The sequence below is a fragment of the Mauremys reevesii genome, linkage group 5 (genome assembly GCF_016161935.1).
Source record: "Mauremys reevesii isolate NIE-2019 linkage group 5, ASM1616193v1, whole genome shotgun sequence".
Lineage (NCBI taxonomy): Eukaryota > Metazoa > Chordata > Testudines > Geoemydidae > Mauremys > Mauremys reevesii.
This window is the reverse complement of record NC_052627.1, coordinates 38,612,348-38,618,462: the sequence shown is the minus strand read 5'-3', so window position 1 is coordinate 38,618,462 and position 6,115 is coordinate 38,612,348. Positions and strand designations below refer to the sequence as shown.

Here is a 6,115-nt window from a genome sequence, read left to right as displayed (position 1 = left end):
AAGGCCTGAGGAGCAGAGCCAGGCCACCTGGACAGCATAGAAAAGAAAACATGCTGTTAAATTATCATTGTTGAAATTAACAATAAATGAATTTTACATCTAGTATTTTCAGTTATGAACCATAGTTATATATGTGTGTGCGTGTGCACCCTGACTTTCTGCTGTGGAGTAAACTGAGTGCTGCTAATAATCTGTCAGGACGTAAAGGAAAGATATGTTTGGCCACACTAGAGGTAGCCTATGGATGTAAGAACATTACGCATATCAAGAGATTAAATCAATTATAAAGAGCTCAGTTGCTTTACTTATCATAAATATTCTTCAACGGTCATATCCTGCACTGCAAGGTATATCTTGGGTAAATAATTTTCTGTTGGGGCAGGAATAAGCAAGTCTGTAAGTGAAATAGGGAAAAACTGAAGACAGCAGCAATTGTTTAATCAAAGACCACAGAAGTCAAAGGAAAGATGTCCCTTGAACAGGGGGATAGTGGACAACCATGTGCTTATAAATAAAAATGAGACCATACTAAAAGGAAATATCTAAGAAACAATGATTAATGGGGCACATTTGCCTTTTACAGTGACCAATTTCTTTAAATGTTTGCACATAGTTCCTTTACTTCTAGGCATCTGTAAGTATTATTTTCATTATTTAAAATTGTAGAGACACCTGACTGCAGCCATTTTACCCCTTCCCAAAATTAGCATGTGAAATCATAGTCACACTTCTCCTATTTGGGTTCTGTGCACTTGCTGGACAAGAGAAGTAAAGATGTTCATCTTTAGCAAAATTAGTAACCCTTGGAAGAGTTACATAAAAGCTTTGGGAAATGTTTGTACAAAGTCTGTCTGTCTTTCTGTTGTGATTGTTCTATAATCTTAAACTTTTTCCCAGTTCTAATTTGACCCAGTTCAAATCTGAGTCTCTGAAGTTTCACACATCCTGAACTTCAATGGGAGATGAGTGCTCCATTTAAAAGACAGATAAAATATGCTATGATTCTATTCAATTAAACATCAGTGAAACAGTGTCAGTTTTTCCAGCGCAACATGCAGTATGGTTAACATATTTGCCTGCAGTATAGTCTTGAAGTTGCAGGCATTTAAGCTGTTTCACTGTGCCTAGCTGGTGGTGGTTCACTATATGGCTGCTTGAATTCTCAGTCAAGAAAAGATCAGCTACAGTAGTTTTAGGATGCTAACTTGCATTTTGAATCCACCTAAGCTGAGCTGCTAAAGGTCAAATGCTAATTTTGCTCTAGCGGTTAGGAATTAGTGTCACAGACTTGTCATAGATGGCAGGTGAGCAGGGTATGAAAATTATGACAGGCTTGTCAAACAGTACAATCAAAATGAAATATTAATAAGCCCTGTTTTTTAAAACTAGTCAATAGAGCAGCTGAACCAAATAATTCCTCCTGCCTATGTCAACAACTGATGGAATATTGTCTGTTACTTAAAAAGATGTTCCTATAGCGATGATGTTTTTGTCTTCCCTGTGCTAATGTCAGATTTTAGTAAGTCGGTGAAAGAGATTGTACATGCCTTTGCAGGTATCAGTCCATGAAAATATGTAATGCCACAGAAACACTGCCCTTTCAGTTTTACATTCTAATCATTGTTCAACAAAGTAGGATTTTACACGGCATCTTGCTCTCATTGGTTCCATCTATCATTTCTGCAAAAGAGATATAAAACAAAGTTTTCCTGTATCCTCCCCCAAATTGATCTGGGATGTAAACAGTGAAATATTCTAGGAGAAATACTACAAAACCTTAGTAACAAATGGATTTATAGTTAAGGAAACGAAAATCTCGACAAACATTTACTTAATGAAGAATGTCACTAAATCAATTACATAGATACTTGAGTGCATTGCCAAAGTGACTAAAAATATATGCAACATGTTATAAAGATATATAGACCAATGACATCCCCTCACTTTCAGTTCAGTGTCCAGTTTTGTTTGCCTCACTTTAAGAAAAGTATAGCAGAGGTCAAAATGGTATGAATGTATAAATTATAGGGAAGGAAGGATTTACATTTAATTAAATATAATAATTTTGAATTATTTAACATGGGAAAGAAAGTTGTGTGAAACTTTATTTTCAGAATATACCATACAAACCTCACCTGGTCTTAAGTTTTGTTACAAAGAAGCAACCTAGTGGAGGTTCCTAAAGTGTTTGCTGAATGTTTTTCTTGAACCTCTTGTGTGAACCTGGAATTAGATTTAAGCAGAAACCAGGTGAAAATCTGCTATAACACTTAAATGTATTTTGAATTGTTGGGTTAGACTAAAAGGGATGTGAACCAGCATGGACTGAGACAGACAAAGTGGTTTTCATGAACCTCTGTTAAGAAAAACGGCTAAATTTATAAGCTCTTCAGAGCAGACTCTTTTTTCTATGTGTTTGTACAAAACCTAGAACCGTGGAGTCCTGATCTCACAGGGGCCCTCTGACTGCTATTGTAATATAAATTGTAACTAATAATAGCAACCCTGATGGAAAAGAAAAGAGAAGGAACTTGACTGAGGTAGTTGGGAGCTTGAAGAGTATAATCTTAAGGACAATCAACTCTCATGCTTGAAGATATTAGATGGTTACTGCTGTTTTTTGTAACTTTGAGCCGCATAAGAAATTTGGTACAGGTAGTCCAGTTTTATATATAGAACCACATTTGTAAAAAGGCGAATCAAACTGCACTTACAAAAGTTCATGAATTTTTATACTTGTCTGTTACTGCATAAAGTTACTGCAATTACATATGCAAAGGGGATGGAGCAGGATGGGAAGCCTACCACATCTATGCTAGTGCTATACCGCCTCTGCTTCTCTCGCTCTTGATTCTTCTTCCACTGGTTCTTATCAGCTGAGCATCTGAAGATTACTTATGCAAAGTATATTGCTGAAAAAACACCTAACGCAGAGGTTAGGGAATCAGTCAAGGAGAAAAAACCAGGATTTTAGTTCTTCACTCCAGGATTGGCAGGTACAGTTAAGAGTGTCTAAAACCTAGTCACTCAAGTAATTCTCTACCGCTTCTTCCCATCTTTGATATAAATGCAATGCTGAGTAGATTTTTTAAAGTGGATCTTACTATAAATGTATGTGCCTATTTTAGCCAGCCAGCTCTGCCTCTACTTCCATATTAAGAGGGTGAAAAAGCTCTGTTCTGCAGAATAAAGTACCTGCTTCTTCTAAAGATGCAGTGACTTTGCCATGTTTGACACAGAAACTTAAAGCACAGGCAGAGGTAACTTTGTTACGTTAACTGCAAGACACTGGGCAGCATTCTTCATCCCCGTGCCCCCTCCTCCTTCACACCAAACTAACAAACTGTTTGTAGTTGTGTACATCTGTGAAGAACATGGGACCTTTCTATATTTTTATGAAAAGTATACCTCACTCAGTTTCCCCACTCACTTTTGTTTTGCTACCCACTTGGCATGAAAGGGTTAATCTCTTTCCAAAGACAGGCAGTAAAACAATGAATTGATCATAGATGTGTCTGGATTGCTATGAATGGATTATTAAAATGAGAGATGTATTTAGGCTTTGCTTTATCATTTTAACTCAATCTCCCTAAATACTGTATTTCAGTTGATTATAAATGTCATCTTAAAAAGGCTATCCTGTGCTGTTGGAAATATCTCATGGTCACATAGCTCCCAAGAGGGTAAGTTTCCAAGGTCATTTGGACCTGCTGAAGGAGCCACAGTGAGAAACAGAGGCGCAGAAGCTTGGGACCCAGTCTCGGCATAGCAAAGCTGCAAGGTAGCCCCCTGTCCATGAGCAGAGAGGAGGCCCAATTCCTATCATTAAGAAGGATACATTCCCAGCAGGACTATTTAAAGGTTGAAGGCATAGCATACCCTATGTATATGTGCTAGACTAGTGGGATTCTGAATACAACAGTGTTTTGTGATGACAACAGTAACAGGCATAGTCAAGGGAAAAAGTAAGGGGAAAGTGGTTTAATATTTTGGGTAGAGGGAAAGAAAGGATAGGTAAGGAAAATGAGGGATGATCAATCAGTTCCCTAAAAAGCAGATTACAGTAGTTTAAAGGTTTAAAATTTTAAAAGTTCAACAACATACAACTGGTTGACCTACTATATGAAAATGACCTGGCGAAGGAACAAGGTCGAGTCCCAGGTGAGGTTCCACGAGGACAGTCCAGTTCATCTGTGTCGGTCAGGGGAGATGGAGACCCAGATGGAGCTGGGTGAGTCCGAAGAGGACAACCACAGTGTCTGCAGCAGCTGGAGAAAAGTCAGGACATCCTCAAGACCCAGTTTCCCAACTCAAGAACTGGAATGGTAAAAACTATAGCTCAGGTGGAGGAACAGAAGTTGGAACTGGAGCATCAGATGCTGGCTGACTTTAAAAGGAGACTACTGAGCTGAGCGAACCAAGCAGTAGATACAGATGCCTATCTTAGTGCCTATCTCTGCAAATGGGGCAAAGGTACAGGAGTCACTACCCTGAATGCCTTGCACGACTAGGGGGGTTAGAACAATTCTATGAGGTAAGCCCACACAACCTTATAATGTGACTACTGGACTGAAAACCTAAGGAACTGTGTCCTGCAAGCCAACTGGCAGATGAATGTATGGATAGTAAGTCTTGTTCTGAGATAAAACCTAAGGGAGACTGGCCCACGTCTGGATCCCATAATGCGGTTGAGCCGTAGATTCTCTAGAAGTGGGATTTTGCTAAACCCAAACTAGAGGGAGCAGCTAACCCAAGCAGACCACCGCAAAGAGATCCCAAAGCCATGAGATATTATATCTGTAAGAGGATAGGGTATAAGTCATCAGACTGCCCAAGGCTCAGGACCCAGGGTTCTATCCAGGAGAATGCAGTAACTTAGTCACAATGCAGTAACTAGGTTGTCATAAATAAACAGATCAGGGTTAAGGTCTCTTTTACCTGGAAAGGGTTAACAAGCTCAGTAACCTGAGAAACACCTGACCAGAGGACCAATCAAGGGACAGGATAATTTCAAATCTCTGTGGAGGGAAGCCTTTGTCTGTGTTCTTTGTTGGATTATTCGTTCTCTCTTTGGATCTAAGAGAGGCCAGACATGTCTCCAAGTTCTCCTGGAGTAGTTCCTACTATCCAATAGTAAGTATTAATTAGAAAGGCGGATTAGTCTTATAATTTGATTTCTACATTTGCAATTGTGTGTTTGCTGGAGAAATTCTTTATTTCTGATTGCTGTTACTCTGATTATTCTGAGGAGGAGGGAGGGGAAGTCTCTCCAGTTTTTATAAGTTAAACCCTGTATTTTTGCATCCTGGTAATACAGAGATAGTGTACTTTTTTCTTTCTCTAATAAAATCTTTTCTTTTTTAGAACTTGATTGATTTCTTCCCTTGTTTGGATTTTCAAGGGAAGGGGAGGGGGGAAAGTGAATCCCTCTTTGTTTGATTCAAGGAGTTTGAATCAAGGTATCTCTCTCCAGGACTAGGGAAGGGGAGGGGGAGGTGAGTCCCTCTTTGTGTTGAGTCAAGGATTTGACTCGGTGTGTAATCTCTCTGGAGCAGGCTGGAGAGAGGGAAGGGGGGGAGGGGAACTGGCTGTTTCTCTCTCTCTGGTGAGATTCAAGGGGTTTGAATCTGGGTTCCCCAGGGGAAGTTTGGGGGACAGGCAGTGTGTCAGACACTTAAAAACTGACTGGTGGCAGCGAGAACCGGATCTAAACTAGAATTTTAGTTTAGAGGAGTCCATGCAGGTCCCCATCTTGTGAACCCAAAAGCTCCAAGTGGGGGAGAAACCTATGACATTAGTAAACCCCCAGCTGAAGAGAACATCAGCTCCTCCCAGCATTTGGTGATGGTACAACTGAGGCTCGAACTGGCTCCCAGCAAACTCACCTGCTAAATTACAGCAGAATCTGAGGATTGATCAGATTTGCAGGGGTAGTCTCAGGTCAGAAAGACAGTGGGCATACAAGTGTATCAGCCCCATAATGGTGGATGGGAAAAGGGGCCAGTGTTGTGGCACATGGATGCTGAGATAACTCTGACATACCCTAATGTGGAGGGCCCAGAACAGTTTGTATCTGTCAAGTCTGTTACTAACTTCTTCTCTTGTTCATTACTGC

The 6,115-nt window shown here is 40.0% G+C and overlaps 1 long non-coding RNA gene across 1 annotated transcript; it reads right to left on the bottom strand.

The window, feature by feature from the left end:
- Positions 1–1,594: 1,594 nt before the first annotated feature.
- Positions 1,595–4,796, bottom strand: LOC120405529. The gene is made up of 4 exons (XR_005598647.1): positions 4,120–4,796; positions 2,806–2,924; positions 2,136–2,223; positions 1,595–1,680 (listed from the first exon to the last, which is right to left on the bottom strand). It is a non-coding gene; the product is annotated as an uncharacterized LOC120405529 (long non-coding RNA).
- Positions 4,797–6,115: the final 1,319 nt, after the last annotated feature.